Raw genomic sequence first — 18,477 nt, forward strand, 5'->3', positions numbered from 1 at the left:
TTGGAGGTGCCTGAGGATGGGCAGAGGAGGAAGGAAGAGAAGGCAGGGTAGTCAGAGAGGGAGAAGAGAGTGCCAGAGAGGTGGCAGAGATGGGAGGCAACAGGGTCTCCAAAGAAGCATCAGGGAGTGCCAGAAAGGTGGTAGAGGAAGGAGGCAGCAGAGGAGCCAGAAAGAGGGGTAAGAAGGGATAGCAGGAGAGGAAAGGAAGTTGATAATGCACGGGAAGCGTCTATCAAAGAACAGGAGATTGACCTCAGGGTCCTGGACCAAGACGGTGCTATTTAAGTAGACATTAATGATGGTCTTAGAGGAGTGGAAGGGGGCCAGGAGGGCCTCCCACTGGGTGCCACCATTAATGAGCGAAGAGTTAAAAGGAGAGAGAACAGAGACCATATGGGGGGTCCATAGGCCTGGAGAGGGGACGACAAAGAGTATGTCGGTAAGGGTCTGTCTGGAGGACGTACTGGTATAGGTATCAGCAGTAGTGAGGCCTGTGTTGGAGACCAGGATGTCCCTTTTGAACTTCTTCCTGCCAGACTAAGTGAGAGGGATAGGATAGTCGATAGGAAAGCAGTTAGAAAAGATAGGTGAGACAGAGAGCAACATAGGTGTGCAGGGAGGAAAGAGGGGGGTTGGGAGAGGGGAGCCCAGCCAGGGGAGGGCTAGGGGAGTACACGCAGGTAGGGGAGGCAGACAGAAGGGAGGCACCGGGGGGACATGAAAGGGAGGGGGCACAACAAAGAACAAGAACAACGGACCTTCAAATCAGATACAGTACAGAACCATCAGAAAGAACAGAGCACAACTGGGAACCTAGAAGTAGAGAATGCAGATGTAGTACAGAACCGGGCAAAGCACAAATCACAACAGGCAACCTGAAAGTAAAGAAAGCAGATGCAATACAGGACCAAAAGCAAAACAAAGAGGTCAGCAGGGAACCTAGAAGTGAAGAATGCAGGCAATTGCAATGTGATGCCACAAACTGTGGATAGCAACACAATATCAAGAACCGTAGAGAGCAAACACCAAGTCAATACAATCAACAATACAGTCAAAAAGGAACAGAACACAACAGGAACCTAGAAGAAGAATGCAGGCAAAGCAAAGTAATTCCAAAAAAACAGTGGAGCATGAGACAGTGTCAGAATAGTACATAATAGATCGAAGAGGGAAGGGCTGAGATGCGAGAGGAAGGAAGAGAAATGCAGGAGGGGGAACGGAACAGGATGCGGGGACCTACGATGTGAGGGAGCGCAGCGGCCAAGTTGTTGGCTAAGTATTTGAGCACAGCACAATACAACACACACAGATTCGACTTTGCCAAAAGGGGTAAAAAAAGGCTACGTTTTTGAGCACAGCACAATACAACACACACAGAATCGACTTTCCCAAAAGGGGTTAAAAAGGCTAGGTTTTTGAGCACAGCACAATACAAAACACACAAAATCGACTCTCCCAAAAGCGGTAAAAAAGGCTAGGTTTTTGAGCATAGCACAATATAACACACACAGATTCGACTTTCCCAAAAGGGGGAAAAAAAGCTATGTTTCTGAGCACAGCACAATACAACACACACAGATTTGACTTTCCCAAAAGGGGGAAAAAAGGCTACGTTTTTGAGCACAGCACAATACAACACACACAGAATTAACATTCCCAAAAGGGGTAAAAAAAAGACTAGGGGCCTCATTACGACATTGGAGGTATCCGGGTACCGGGTCCGGGTTTCCTGAATGGGGAAATACCGGGCCATTCCGACCTTGGAGGGCCCGGTATTCCCCATTCAGGGAACCCGGACCCGGCACATCCCCATTCCCATTGAGCCCCCGGAGGGCTCAATGGGAATGGGTAGGATGCAAACAACGGGCCCGTTAATGCCGGGCCCTTTGTTTGCATCCTGGTCTCCTCTGAGCACCCGCTAAGGACGCCTGGTTTTACCAGGCGTCCTTAGCGGGTCCCGCGAGGAGACCTCGTAATGAGGTGGTAGGGGGTTAACGGGGCCAGCAGCTCTACCGGCGCTGTTAACCCCCTACTACCTTTGTTGTAATGAGGCCCTAGGTGTTTGAGCACAGCACTAATATAAGGAGCTTGTAGGAAATTAAGGGTGCACTGGTAAAAAGCTATGAAATTCAGTGAAAAAACTTTGTTTAAGGGATGTTATGGTTAAGGTGCACTGATAAAAACCCATGAAATTCAGTGAAAAAACTTTGTTAAAGGGACGTTATGGTTACAAGTAAAATCCAAAAACCCCAGAAGTTTGCCAGTTATTACAACAAACTTGCACGATGAGCTTCAGCAAGAACCTAAAAAGGGTTTTGGAAATCTGTCTTGTCTTTTATTTTTGTAAAGTGTTAGAATTTAAGTAGGAAAACGAGTGATATAAATTTGGTGTTTGGGCAGTGGGCCTGGCCCTTGGCAAATGTAAATGTGTACTCTGATTTGCTTATTGGGGAATGCGGCATGGCCAGCGCCCATGCCCCATGGATTTGGAGGCTGGTCCTGGCTGCAAGCCATGAGCACTGGCCATTAGTCACGTTATTAGGGTATAGTGGATACTGAGTTAGGATGCAGGGTTGGTGCAGTGAATAATAGGGGTGGTTTGGAGGAGCTAGGGTCATGGTTGAGCCTCATGCTTTTGGCAATTCAATGATGATTTGCATCCACAGCATGTGCTGCTGATAATGATTGACATACATAGGAGTTGCAAAAAATATGTTTGTTAAAGGAGGTTTATAGTTGTTTGTATATATTAAAAGAGGAATTATTAATAACTTAAAAACAGTGATGTAACATCATGAAAAAATTTGACTTATAAAAACCTATTAAATTGACAGAAAAAAATTGTTAAAGGGATGTTACGGTTAAGATGAACCCCACCTTTGGGACTGCTCTGCCCCAGCAGTTAGCCAGTGGCCTCCCACCTTGGCATCCCTTGGCACTTTCCTCCTTGACTCCCATGAGCACCTGCCCATCCGTACTGCCCTTTCTATGTAGGCACTTCTTTCATGCACAATTCATTTGTGCATTTGTTAAGTGGCAGTTGGTGTGTGGACGTTTAATATGTTGATAGGGTTATATGTAGAGTTTTTGGAAGTGATTGGTGGATGGATGTGTGACTGTTCCAAAGTAAGCAATGAGGGACTGTTTCAAATATAAAAGTAAAAAGGTTAGAAGGGCTGTCCTGTGCAATGGTGTGCACATGCCGTCTGAGTGTTTTAATGATGCATGGCCTGGAAAGGGGACTGCGGATACCGTGGATAGTTATACAGGAACATGGCTTATGGTCCTCATTGTATGCTAGATCAAAGTATTTGGGACAGAAAATTGTTTCTGTTCTAGAACACAATTGTCCATTATTCCCATTAGCATAATGCAAAATGCTAATGGAAATGTTGGATAATCTTATTGAGTCTAACCACTTTACTGAGAAATGTAAAGTAGATGGAGACATTTGTGATGTCATTGAACCTGTAGGCCCTTTAAGCGAGGTAACGCCTTATTGGATGGGTGGGGATGCAGAATTTACTCTCACATCAATAATAAGACCAACTCAGGAAGTTGGCAAAACTTAGCTGTTTTAGTATCAATTATCTAAAACAGGGAGTACAATGGACATCAATGGACATCACACAGCATATCTCTCTTGAGAACTCTCAAAGCATTTTAATAAAAAATTACATTTATATAGCAAAAACTCGTCATCATTGACGTCATACTATGTGGCAAAATTAAAAAAGAACTAACTGGGATTATGGTTGGTCTACGTGCACATCTAGATATACTTTCTATGGCGATAGGATTGTGATTGGGCCTCTTAAGGTATGTGGACAACTATGCCCATCCCTAGTGCAAGTCATCTTCATTGTCATAAAATACACAACGTTTCACTGGCTCTCAAACTATAGGGCTCTTTGCTACGTGGCCCTCTACAGTTGGCTGGCACGCTTGTACCCTTCTGGAATGTTCCACTCGCTAGAAGCATGCCCAGGTGCTGGAGGGAGGACTTGGCCATGCCTCCCCACCCATCATCCATCATCACTCCTGCTGTCTGCCATTCAAATAAATTGTCTTTGAACTCAGCCTTGCAAAGTATCACTGCACCTGGGAATAGAAGGGAGTGTGAGCACGTTCTTACCTTCAGTCTCAATGCAGCTTGCCCAAAATCTATTTCCATCTACCCCATGTGACAGGAGACCGTGTTTTCGCTCCTTCTTCGTATTTAATACTATTAAATGAATAAAACTTGGCATTCATAGTGTTTTTCCATCGCATCTTGATAGGAGCTTGCCTCACTTCTCACGTTCATTGTATCTTCTCGAATAAGAAAACAGGTTCTTGGCTGTCTCAACCCTTGACATTGGGCCAGACAAGCCTTCTCGATCCTTACTTGCTCGTCAGCTGCTTTTCCCTGCTGTGCCACACTTCCAGCCCTTCTCTTCCGTGGGTCCTGGCTCACTAAAACACAATGTGGAACATTCAGATTCTATGATGTGCACATTTGTTAGCAACGTTATGGCCTCTGTCAAGGTCCTCTTCTCGTCATCGTGAGAAGGTCTGAATGTGCAACATGATTCTCCGATTTTGGCACAAGCACCTCCATCTATTGCTGTGATCATGTCCAAGACATATCTATTCTGAAGAGTCATCAGTCTTATGGCTCTCAATTCTTCCTTGATAGCATTGAATCCCTTCATGGTAGTGTTGATCGTCTGCAGGAGCTCCCAGCGATTTGCAACCACTTTGCAGTCGCCATCATCTGGATCCCTGGCATAAAGATAATCGTGAAGACCGTCAAAGTCTGACTGAACAATCTGTGTTCATATGGAATGGAATCAAAGACTTCTATTGATTGAGCCGAAAAATAATGCTCTCTTCTTGTCCGTTTGATAAATCCAACTGATCTCCTCTTCCTCACATGAGCATCCGCTTTTGGAAACTCTCCAATGTTCAGGTCACTCTTCGGAATCACCAATGCCTGAACATGAACAAGCACTATGGAACACAGCCCTCCCCAGTCCTTGAGCAACTTCATATATGCTCTGGATGCATAGGCCCAGTATCGATCCATCAGAAAAGTTGTTCCTGCTCCCATTTTGGAGACATCAATTGTAGTTCTACAACCTCCATTAGTTCCCACCCAAATTGTTGCTTCTCTTCGGAAGCATAATGTCGCATTTATCAATGGGATCACCATTATTGGACCTGATTCATCTTCTACCCATGTCAGTAGTCTTGCGTGTTCAGCCCATGACTTCAAGCATTCATCGTTCACCTTTTTCACTTCTTGCACATGTTCTGACTTCAATAAAAGAGTTGCACAGGACATCAGTCCCTCTTCCCATCATTTCTTGGTTTTTACTTGTCCATAAACTAAGGTCTGAGACCGTTCCCAACATCCAGGCACCCAAGGCTTTTCTTCCTTATCTAGACAGTCCATCTTCTTCATTTCCTTTATGACCACTTCAGCCTGTCCTTCCCTCGGATATGTCAGAATCTTGCTCTTCCATGCAGGATCCCTTTCCATTTGCGTGGCCTTGATATCATTATCCTGAATGGGAACAACTCTTTTGATCTCCATCGCAAAGTGGCCCACCTTCCTTGAAAATGGCCTATTGTCATGCATGCTGCAAGGTGAACAAGACATCTGGCATCATACTCTGGAATTTCTCTATAATGAAAGTTTGGGCAGTATTCATAGCATAAGGTATGAGAGCACTAACATAGCAACTCTCTTTAGATGCCCTCTCTCCCACCTTTTTCATGTGCTGATACCACATGTTATGACCCCAATGTGCTGTACTAGCTAAATATGTATTTATTCCTTCATTATCTTCCTCTGCACTCCTCTTTTGTCTTGCCAGCATAATGGTTGCAGCCCACGGAAATAACTCTAAAGCAGCTCTACTGTGGGGGATAACACAAACGGTCTTTGCTTCTCAGTGACAGGCAACTCTTCATTAGTAAATGGTGTGGGAAGAATCAAAGGGTCTTCTACTTTGCTTGAACCAATAAAGTAAAGCGTGTGGACCATAAGAACCAAGAGAACGAGAATAAATTCTGAGCATGCATATATTATACACCAGTACATTAACCCACACCATTTATGACTTTCTGGACGTTGTCGAGTTTGCTCTCTTTCTGAAAATATACCACTTCCAGCATTCTTCATTTTGCCTGTCTATTGCTTTAAGGAAGGAACAAACCGTTTTAATCAGGCAACTGTGTTAAATAGTCAGGCAACTGAAGAATCTGTTCAACTATCGCCACAACCAGCCTCCTGATCGCAGGGCCACTTTAAGGTTCATGCACGAAAGTGCGTATATCAGTACTGCGCCCAACAAAAGCAGGATAAGCCTGTAAAATAAAAACAAAAACAGCGAGAAGTAGCCTATGGGCATCGGCATCTGTCAGGACCATTGATTTAACTAAACAGAAGCTCAATGAGGAACGAGTCTGGAAACTGCTCACACTTCCAGTCATCAAATTCAAACTCCAGGTTTGACATATTTAGTACGTCAACACTTTCTAAAGTCCAAATCTAAAGATTCCTGTGACTCAAGAACTGAGTTTGCACTGCTGCTATAATATCTATAAAGAATGTCCGGGGTGAGCCATAGTCCAAATGCACACTTGTATTTATTTAACCAGCAATTTTAGCGTCCTTCTTCCTCATCAGTGATCGATTCTGCACATGCTGAACTTCTTCTTCTTGTCTTGCTTCCAAATCGATGGTTGAGGGTGCGTCAGTCTCACCAGTGTATGGCTTTATGTCATTCAAATGGATCCAGGCATGTCTCTCTTGGACTTTTACTCCTGAGGGAGTAATGTTTTCCACGATGTGGGGACCACTAAAGCGTGGCTCGTGCCCCTTTCTGGTGAACATTCGTACTAGGACTGGAACTTCAATAAACAGTCTAGGTATAGGTAATAGTTCTTGAGGTCTTCCTACTGAATGGTCTTCATCTGTGTCCTGAGACTGACCCCCCCTTGCGCTTGAGTTGATCTGAAATGACAGAGATACTAGCGGCCATACATGTTAAATAAGAACGTAACTCATTTCTTAACATTTCTGCAGTCTTCTGGACATCACTTCTGCTCCTGGATGGAGGAGACAAAGGCATTCTCATTCACCTAAGTGTCACTACTTTGTGGGGTGTGAGGTGGTGGTCCAACCCAGGCTGATTCCTTAATGCATATAATGCAAGGGGCAGGCAGTACAGCCATCCCTTCTTCAAAGTCAATTTGAGTTTAGCAATTCTCTCTTTGAGGAGACCATTGAGTGTCTCACAAATTCCGTTTGCTTGCAGGTGATAAGCAGAAGAAAACTTGTGCTTAGTGCTTGTGCTTAGTGCTCAATAACAGACTGATATGTTGAAATACTTCATTAACAAAATGGGGCCCATTATTAGATCTCAGCACCTCACACACTCCCCATCTGGTAAAGACTTCTCGGACTAAAAACATTGCTGTGCAAATGGCACCAGGGTGTGTACAAGGACACACCACCACTATCATATACCTATATCCACTACATACTTGCAGCATGTCAACATAATCGATATGTAAATGCTGAAAAGGACCGTTTGGTCAAGGAATCACTCCTCTGATCATTCTCAGTGTATGCCCAGCGGTAAACTTTTGACATACAATGCAATTTACTACATAAAATGCAACGTGTTCTAACAGGTTTGGTACAAACTAGTCCTCCTCGATAGCTACTCCGGGGCTTTCCCTAGTTACATGCACAGGGTAGTGCAGCTGTTCAAGTGCTACTCTTAACAAGGCTACTGGCATCACCGGCTTTCCAGTGCTGTCCTGTCGCCACAATGCTTCAGAGGGGATAAGGAGCACCGCCTTCGCTTCCACAATTCTTGCTCTTCTTGCGGTGCACTGCCCTGAATTTCCATCAATTGTGTTCTTGGTAATTGTTTTAACCCTTAATTTACTACCATAATCATGACTACTTTCTCCTTTACATCTGCAGTATCAAAACTTGAAATATCTGGCTAACATGTGACCCTTTTGGCCTCTACCTCTGCGACTTCATTCCCACGAGAGATAAAGTCAGTTCACTTAGTTTTTATTTTATTTTTTTATTTTTTTATTTATTGTGCATTAGCCAACATTTGACTTTTAACACATTTACAATACAAAAGGTAAATGAAACTAAAATTATTCAAACAATTTACAAGATCCACATCAATACAATCTTCACCTTAAAAGAAAAATGGAAGAACAACCAGAGAACAAACTCAGAAAAAAAGCAGACTTTTCTCCCAGAGAAATCAATCAATCTGTAGATCCAAATTTCACAGAAGAGAGATCCCCCATATAAAAAGCAGGTTAATTACACAGAATCCATTAAGGACCCTCCATAACGGATTTGACCAGGATGACACTAGTTACTAAGATCTTAATCCATAGGTAGACGAGACTGGATTACCGATTAAATTAATTTCTCTCAGGATAAGCAGCAGGATAATCTCCCCCAGAAAGCATCAGAATCAAGCCAGGATAACTGATGAACAAACCTGCTAAATCTTCTGACCCTCATATTCCAAGTACCCTGACAGTTAGATAATAGATGCTTTAAAGACTGGAAGACCTTGGTTGAACACTTATCACAATCTGGGTCAATGTTCCCTTCTCTATCTCTAGAGGCCAAACTCTCTGCTTAGTATGTGCTGCACATTTAACTATTGCAATGGCTACTGGAAGTTGTAGTGTCTTAATGATAAGCCTGTCCAATAAAGCTCTGTGTTGCACTGGAGTGCCAGCCACTCTGAGGTAGCCCCTCCTTTTCCAATGTGCTAGCCCTGCATGCACGGTTGACATCACATAGGCGCAGTCACTGTACACCATCACTTCCTGCCTTTTGTGTTTCTCGAGCGCAGCAATAAGCACCACCAATTCTGCTGCCTACGCTGAAAAGTGAGATGTTAGTCTTGCACTTGTTACAACCTCAAATTCACCATTTGCACTATTTGGATCCATTTTTGAAGAACCATCAATAAAGATAACCTCCCCCCTGCTAACGCATTTTCCTTTACGCGTGGGATGTCGTCTTAATATTCGTCGTAGTTTGCGCTATCATGCACATGCTCACCCTCTGCCACAGGCTCAGCAACAAACATGGCAGGGTTCACTGTTTTACATCTGACTATTTTAATTGCTGGATTCGATATAACCAACTCATACACAGAAGCTCTCTGAGATGTCAACGTACCCTTCGGTTTTTCTAAAATAGCAAACAAAGCATGCTCTGCAAAATGTGTCATGGAACAACCCATTACAATACTGGTAGACTTCTCTATTGCGAACACGGCTGCTATCAGCAACTGTTCACAAGGAAAGTGACCTCTCATAACTGGATCTAGAATCCTACTGTAATATGCTAGGGGCTTGTACCCCAATGTAGTCCTCTGTGTAAGCACTGCTGTCATGACTGTCCCATTCGTATGTGAAAATAAAAAGAACTCCTCAGCATAGTTGGGAATACCTAAAACTGGAGCTGTACAAATTGCTTTCTTTAGTTCTTCAAACCCTTCCTCCATTTCCCAAGTCCATTCTATTTTTTCCTTATCCACTTGTGCTTTCTTTAGAGCCTGCAAAAGGGGTCTTGTTTATTAACTATAATCAAACACCCACGGTCTAACATAGTTATATAATCCCAAAAACGGTTGCATTTGCTTTATTGTCTGCAGTTTTGCTGTTTTCCTCAGCTCTTTCAGGTGTGACCCTCTTTCCCTCATGTTAGAGCAACTGGCCTATATACAACACCTCTTCTTGACAATACTGCAACTTCTCGTTGTCTACTTTATATCCCTTGTCTGCCAGGATAGTCATTAACTGAATCGAGTCTTATCTCTACAAACCAAAATATCATCTACGTACTGTATCACAGCGCTTTTCAAATCAATATTGCCAAGGTCCATCTGGAGGACTCTATTAAAGATCGATGGAGACTCGCAGTACCCTTGGGGCAAACGGATACTTTTCAGCTTAGTCTGGCGAAACGTAAATGACTTCAGGTCTTGAGAGTCCTTATACAACTGGTATGAGAAAAACGCATTTTTCAAGTCAATCACCGTGAAATAGCGTGCTTCTGCTGGGATACTACATAGTATCGTCGCTGGATTCGGAACTAAAGGAAACTCTGCCTCTACAATCTGGTTAATCGGTCTCATATCTTGAATAAATCTCCACGACCCTCCTTTCGATTTTGTAATCGGATACACCGCGGTATTGCACAGTGATTCTGACAACACTAAGATACCCTGTTCCATTAGAGCTGAAATAGTCTTAAAAATGCCCTAATCCGCCTCTCGAGACATGGGATACTGTCTTGCTCGAGGTAAAATTGCTCCTGGCTCCAGCTTTATCTTAACCTCCAATACCCCTTTCAATAGGCCTACGTCATAGGGGCAGTAGTCCATAAAGCGCTTGGCACTTTTTCCATGTCTTCATCAAAAAATGCTAGACGTTGCTGCACTATCACCCTTCGCTGTGGGATCTCTCTTTTCTCTATTCTGATCCAATATGTAATACTCATCTCGAATATTTCTTCATCGTCTGACGGATCATCTCTAAACATGTCTTTGTCAGTGACATCAGTCAGTCTACACCCTTCATCAATGGCAATCACTATTCTCCATGGCCTGCCCTCATCATCTGTTCCCATCATCTGGCCATTTCCCCTCGTACTATAGCTGCATATAATTCTAAGGGAATAATCTGTTCCCTATCTTTATCCATGGGTATCTGTGGTCTGAACAAGAATTCATCAGGTATTCTCATAATTTTTCCTACTAATCCGGGTAGCCATGTCAACAGAACGCGTACCCCATACAGAAAAACTTCTAGCTCTAATGGCATCCCTCGCAGAGCCATTTGCCCTGTAAATGCCAATATAAATGTGCCCACATTCATATGATGGATCCCTGGAGTAGAACACACTAGGCCTTCATCAGTAAAAGAAATCGTCATGTTAAGTTTCGTCATTAAATCTCATCCTAGAACATTAACCGCTGTCTGCCTTGAATACAATTATGGAAAAGACATGTCACACTCTCCTATGGAGACTGGTAATTCCTCAGTGAAAGGAACTTGACTCGTAGCTCCAGAGAACCCTTGAGCATTCATGGCATTTCCCGATATTGGGTATTTTCCCTCTCGTATACATGAACGAGTAGCATGTGTCTACTAAAAAAGAAAAAGATTTGCCTCCAATCGTTACATCAACCCTCGGTTCCTCTTGGGGGTTCTGGTGTCACTGATAGTACTGAACACATCAAGTCGCCCTTCGAGCTGTCCTATTGTGGACACATACATATCCCCGTGCCTGTGAAAGGACTTCCTCCCACCACAGTGACACCCCCTACTCTAGGTGTCAATAACTGTCCTGTGTTTGTATTCTGTTGTATCTGCATGGGTGCGTGCTGTGACTGTCCTTGTGGGGGATTCAATGGTGCTTGCTGTGGTTGCAATGCCTGTTGCATTTGCGGCGCTTATGCTTGATACACTGTCTGATCTTGGGCAAACCTGCCCTAGCCTGTGAGCTGCAAACTGGAGGATAAGCTGTCCCCCCTCTTGAGAATTTCCCATTCTGTACATACCCTTGGCTTCCACACATGCACACAATGTGCCCTATCATCCCACAAGTGCAACACACAGGAGGAATTCTTCTAATCTGTCCCCCTTGGTTAAACCCTTCTTGTGCATTTTGATTATCATTCTGCATATTTCGGAAATTGTCTTGGTTATTCTGAAAACCACCTCTTCCTCTATAACCCATTCCTCTGCCTCTTGGTACAAACCCATTGCCTCCTTGATTCATTTGGCGCTGATTATTCACCTGCGATGTGCCCACTGCAGGTTGCATTCCCAGTCCCTCTCCGCTTGTCAATACTGCCCCTTCTATGGCATATTTTGATAGTTTCTTCTGAACTAACTTGGCTTCCTCAATTTTTCTAGCATCTTCCCTCTTCCTATTTTTGTCTTGCAACATCCGACAGTAATGTACTATAGTCAACTGTATCTCTGCCCAGGGCTTCACTTCCATTCCCACTAATTTCTTGAGTTTCCCTTGTACTGCATCAGGCAATCCTTGACATAAAATGTGGTAAAATACTGCCACCGTTTTTTTCCCCACGGCTCTTGAGTATCAAGAGTCCAGCGCTCCTGATTACTTTGAATGTAAGCAAGCGGATATTCACCTTCTTTCATCTTACGTGCCATAATTGCACCCATATCTGATGTATCAGGATACTGCACCCTAAGCTCTCTCCAGACATCGCGCTACAATTGTTAAATGGTGCCCCATTGTGCGCTGTGTTCTGTGTTTTTGACATTTGAATAGCCTGCTCTCGTCCAAATATCATCAGCCCTTTCCCCAAGAATCGCTACGAGGAGATTCCTAATGTCCCCTATTGCTAATGTATTTCCCCCTGTCATTTCCTCTAGCTCATAAATCAATGTTCCTGCACCTGCCGTTAAGCTGGGAAGTTTGCACCTTAAATGTTCCTTATCCATTTGTCATGATGGAATATATTGCCGTCTGGCCCCTCCTTTCTCCAATAAAGGGAACTGCATGAACCCTAGCCCGCAATCTGCTCCCATCGTCTGCCTATCCATAGTGGGGACAATGGCTCCTAATCGCCTTCTACCTGGCAACGACCTCAGCCTGCTCACATATGACGGTGACACTCCTTTCTCACTATGAGATCGTCCTCTAGGACACTCTGGATATGCTATAGGCTCTGGCGTCCTGTCCTTAGGTTGCTCTAAATAAGACCATCTCACTTCCTTGACTGTCTGTAGACATCCCGCAGGACCACATGCACTTTTTCCCTCTTCCCCACGGAAGGTTCCTCTCTCTCTTAGTCTGACATATCTAGCCCCCAGCTGGTATGGCTTTCATCCCCTTCACCCTTATCTAAAGTCAGCCTGTCTAAGGACAAGGCTCTGTGCTCGAGACTAAACGGGTCTCTTTCTTCGCTTTGCGGTTGGAAGACCAGGGACCGATCCCCCTTCCCTCGGCTTTCCAATTTGCTACCTTCTCTTAAGTCTTGATAGGCTTTATCGATCCTATCTCCGGTGCTCCCTATGTCTGAATTTTCTTCTAGGGCCACCCTAGACGTCCCTGCCATTGCCTCCTTTAACAGAAGAAACTCCTCTATGTTCCCCCATGATATTACTGGACTCGGTTCAATCAACTCCTTTTGAATGCGATCAATATCGCAGTCCTGCTGTGTCCTTTTCCTCCATTTCTTCATCTAATTCCCTTCGCTTTCTCGCTTCCCATCAAACTCTTTCCTCTTGTTGTCTTTTCACCTCTCTTCTTTCATTCCCTCTACGCTCTTCTTCATCCCTTTGTCTCTGTATCCTTTTATCCCTTACTTTCTGTGCTTCCTCTTCTTCTCTTCCTTTCTTGCCTGTCTTGTTCTTCAATTGCTCTATGACTGTTGTCATACTTTCTTTGCTCCTCTGCCCTTTCTTCCTTCTTGTGCTGTGCTTCCTGATACATCTGTTCTCGCCTCTGTCTGCTCTTTCTCTTATGTTCATCCTCTTTCAATCTCTTTTCTCGTTCCCGGTCCTTTCTATCCTGTTCGTCTTGATCCTCCCTTTGCCTGACTTCCTCGATACCTTTCCCATCTAGCTTGAGCAATATCTGTCCTCCAATCCATTTGTTCTGTACGAGCATTACCTCGTCAGCTTTATCCTTCTCTCCTTTCCATCTCTTAATCTCTTGTTCTATGTCCGTAGTTATATTCTATTGTTCGTTTTTCTCCTCTTTGTTCTGGAAGATCGTAAGGACCTCCTCCTTTCTTCTAGTCTCCTCTGGACTATCGTCACTGCTATAAGCAGGTGGTTCATATATCGGATTACTATATCCTGTTGCTACTTTTAGTTCTTTTAACGGATGCAATCTTACATCTTCTGCACTATCTCTGTTTACTTCTGGCGAGTTAAGGGGAGCAGAAGGCTCAGCACCTTCCTCCCTACTCTGATTAACCATCCATTCCTCAGGAGGCGGATCCTCTAGCTCCTCCTGGTACATCTTCCAAAGTTCTAAAATAGCTAACCTCTTTTCCAATTTCTTTCCTGTGTACACAGCGTGCAAGTATGTGGTCATGTGTTGCAATACCGCTTTTGACAGCGATCCCCCTTGCGGCCATGGCATGAACATTTTGTCTGCTGTGCCCTTTACCCATTCTGCACTGTACTGTTTAAGCTTAGGCATATGTTTTGGCAGCGTCTTACACAGGTGCATCAGTGGAGTAATATCTCCCATTGTGACGAGTCTCAATTGGCTGTCAATACTTACCACTGTTTACACAAAATTTGTTTCAGAAAAACAACAAATATGAGCGTGCTCCAACCTTCGCCGCTCAAAGCCTCTATTTCTCAATGATCTCAACCTATTTTTCGGTCGGCGCCGACAATGGCCGAAAAAAGGTAATAACTTTTTATTTCTTCTTCAACTTTACACAACTTATTTTTGTCGCTCTTTGACACCTCTTTAAGCATAAAATACACAAACAGATAAACTAGTCGACTCTTCACATGTAATCCTCAGCGCTCTTTGCTTTATCTCTGCCCCTAAAAATACTCTGATCGAGTGTAAGTCATCACCTATCATAAACCTGTTTATGTGCCGCCTATTTATACCCCGATTGGGGTTTGAAATGACTTCTTCTAAACCTACTTTAAGGTAGGAATCCGGGCTAACAAAACGCTCCTCATTTTTCTTTAATGCTCTTTGTTATATTTTAACGCTCTTTGTTATACTTTAACCAACCCCATGTTACTTTTTACATTACCATAATCCCATTCCCTTCTTTTGCCATTCCCCTTAGCCTACTCACCATCCGCTCTTCAGCTCAAGGCCTTCGGTATCGTCTCCCCTCCTCCAATCGACCACTTTCGCCTTCCGTTCACTAAGCGCCTGTGGAAACCAGGATGGATTTCGTCAGAGAGGGACCCGTCCCACCTGTATCGATTTTCTAGCAAGAATTCTATATCGGCCGGTCTCCACAGGAAACCGTGCAATCTTCCGGCTAGATGACAGGGTATCTGATAGTCCGAAATTCTGGTGACTTACTGGTCGATGGGTCTAACCATCCTATCTCTGCTACCACGTGAACCCGTAGGCCCTTTAAGCGAGGTAACGCCTTATTGGATGGATGGGGATGCAGAATTTACTCTCACATCAATAATAAGACCGACTCAGGAAGTTGGCAAAATGTCGCTGTTTTAATATCAATTAGCTAAAACAGGGAGTACAAAGGACATCAACGGACATCTCACAGCATATCTCTCTCGAGACTTCTCAAAGCATTTCATAAAAAATTACATTTATATAGCAACAACTCATCAGCATTGACGTCATACTACGTGGCAAAATAAAAAAAATCTAACTGGGGTTATGGATGGTCTACGGGGAGCATCTAGATATACTTTGTATGGGGGATAGGATTGTGATTGGGTCTCTTAAGTCACGTGGGCAACTATGCCCACCCCTAGTGCAAGTCATCTTCATTGTCATAAAATATACAACGTTTCATTGGCTCTCAAACTATAGGGCTCTTTGCTACATGGCCCTCTACAATTGGTTGGCACGCTTGTACCCTTCTGGAATATTCCACTCGCTAGCAGAATGAAAGCTGGTACCCCAGGTGCAGGAGGGAGGACTTGACCATACCGCCCCACCCAGTTAGCCCATCATCCATCATCACTCCTGCTGTCTGCCATTCAAATTGTCTTTGAACTCGGCCTTGCAAAGTATCACTGCGCCTGAGAATAGAAGGGAGTGTGACACGTTCTTATCTTCAGTATCGATGCAGCTTGCCCAAAGTCCATTTCCATCTACCCCATGTGACAGGAGACCATGTTTTAGCTCCTTCTTCGTATTTAATAATATTAAAAGAATAAAAATTGGCATTCATAGTGTTTTTCCATCGCACCTTGATAGGAGCTTGCCTCACTTCTCACGTTCATTGTATCTTCTCAAATAGATAACCAGTTTCTTGGCTGTCTCAACCCTTGACACTGGACCAGACAAGCCTTCTCGATCCTTCATTGCTCGTCAGCTGCTTTTCTCTGCTGTGCCACACTTACAGCCCTTCTCTTCCATGGGTCCTGGCTCACTAGAACACGACATGGAACATCAAGATTCTATACATATATATATATATTTCTTTTGGCTGCACCGCCTGCAGTCTATTCACTCAGATAGCCAGCCTTCATGATTACTTAGTCTGCTTGAATTTCAACATCAGTACAGTTATAAAATGATTTGCATTTTCTTCAGTGCCCTTTGCACGTGCAATCTTCATTTTGTACAAGAAATGATACTCAATTCTTTACTTCGTCATCGGATTCTAAAAGGTCTATATACTTTCTTCCTCGGCATCTATTCTTGGTGCGTCATCTCTACTTTCTTGTGACATCACCAACTCCTTGCGTTCATCGCTTCACACTTCTTCCGGGACCGCCTTAAAGAGACTGTCATTTCTCTGCGGGTACACCATGTAGGACTTTCTCAACGGATACCTTGTCTCAAAGGCTTTTCGTGTTATAGGCATCATTACTGGCGCTGTGCTTGTCACAATTTATGGCTACCAACATATAGGCAAAACGGGGGCAGAACTTCTGGTAGAGGCATTTGGCTCCTCCTCTACAGTATCGTTGATGCCCTGGGTGTTAGTCTTAGCAGTGCATGGTGGTGGCAAGAGTTATGATTTCTTAGTTTACCATAACTAGCGAATTTCTGGGTTTTTTCGTTTTTACTTGTTCCTTTATCAAAGTTTTTTCAAAGAATTTCATGGGTTTTTATTACTGCAACTTAACCATAACGTCCCTTTAACAAACAAAGTTGTTTCACTGATATATATATATAAGGAAGAAAACATGAATTCCTTTGTGGAAGAGGAAGAATATTAATAATTGTATGTTTGCATTCTATCCAGTTTCTGGACCTGGCATTTTTGTTTTACCATGTGCTCCAAAACAAAGAAAAACAATTTTGAATCTTTGTTCTTGAATTAAGAGATTTAGATAAATACATTTTTTCCTCTTGTTTTATGATTTGATGAGTCTGCCTGATGTTTTTGGTCATGTATTTTGTATGTATGCTTTAAGGGATTTGTAAGAAACAAATCCGAAATAACGTTGTACTACTGCAGCCTGATGGGATATATATAGCAAAATCCTTGGCTAAGCATAGACGGGCACGCTTCCCCTGCGCTACGCTCAACGTGCGGTGCTGAAAACACCATCCCAGTGGCTCACGCCGCACCAAGGATAGAGCCAGTGCCGGAGCGCCCCAGGAACAAGGCCATCAAGCGCACAGCTGGCTCTGCCCCATCTTTTTTTCATGCAAAGTGGTTTAATGCCATTTGCTGCCATTTTGCAGATAAATTAGTACACAGATGCAGATCGGTGCCTGCTGACACCCACTATTTGCACACATGGAGAGGGAATCTATTTTAACTCCTAAAGAGAGGAGTACCTTTTAGATATTATAGGGGGTCACTACGAGGTTGGAGGTAGCCATGGCGCTATTAATGCCATGGCTAACCCCTTACCGCATACTGGGTCAGGGTTCCCTGAATGGGGAATTACCGGCCCATTCCAACCTTGGAGGACCCGCTATTTCCCCATTCAGGGAACCCATCCCCATTCCCATTCGAGCCCCCAGATGGCTCAATTAGAATAGGGACCATGCTAACAACGGGCCCATCAATAACGGGCCAGTTGTTAGCATGCTGGCCCTTTAGCGGCTCCCACTAAGGGCGCCTGGTAAAAGCAGCCGCCCTTAGCGGGACCCGCTAAAGGACCTCGTAATGCGGTGGTAAGGGGTTAATGGAACCGACACCTTTACCGGCGCCGTTAACCCCTTACCGGCAACCTTGTAACGACCCCCATAGTCTGAAGGGTGGGTAGTGGATTTATGTATTTATGATAATTGGATAAAGCAGAAAGAGGATGTTGCAAATAATGTGAATTAATTGATCCAGTCATAAATTAGCACTAAAGAGGCTGATCCAAAGATGGAAAAGAATCATTGAGGGGGCAATTTCTTTGAAATATGTATGCTGAAAATGTGTGGGATTCTTTTTTTATAAATGCACAACTGTGATCTGTGATATTGTGCAAGTTTGATGTAAACATGAATACACTTGTATACTACTATTATAGAAAGGCTATGAAAAGCAGGAAATTGGATGGCCGGGTTAGGTCGGCTTTCATCCAAAAGGTAGGAATACGATTTTCCCATAGAACACATCTCTTGATGGCAAAACAGACACAGACTACCTATCTAGATTACCGCTCACAGGGGATCAGAGTTTTGCAGACGCCAAAGAAGGAAGTAATGTGGCCAGTATCTCAGACCTCCAATAGAGCAGAAAATGAGCAATCAGGTGATCAGAGTGGGAGGAGTATGCGCGCATCACCCTTGACATAGTAAAGTAG

The sequence above is a fragment of the Ambystoma mexicanum genome, chromosome 1p (genome assembly GCF_040938575.1).
Source record: "Ambystoma mexicanum isolate Mex_15411 chromosome 1p, UKY_AmexF1_1, whole genome shotgun sequence".
Classification (NCBI taxonomy): Eukaryota; Metazoa; Chordata; class Amphibia; order Caudata; family Ambystomatidae; genus Ambystoma; species Ambystoma mexicanum.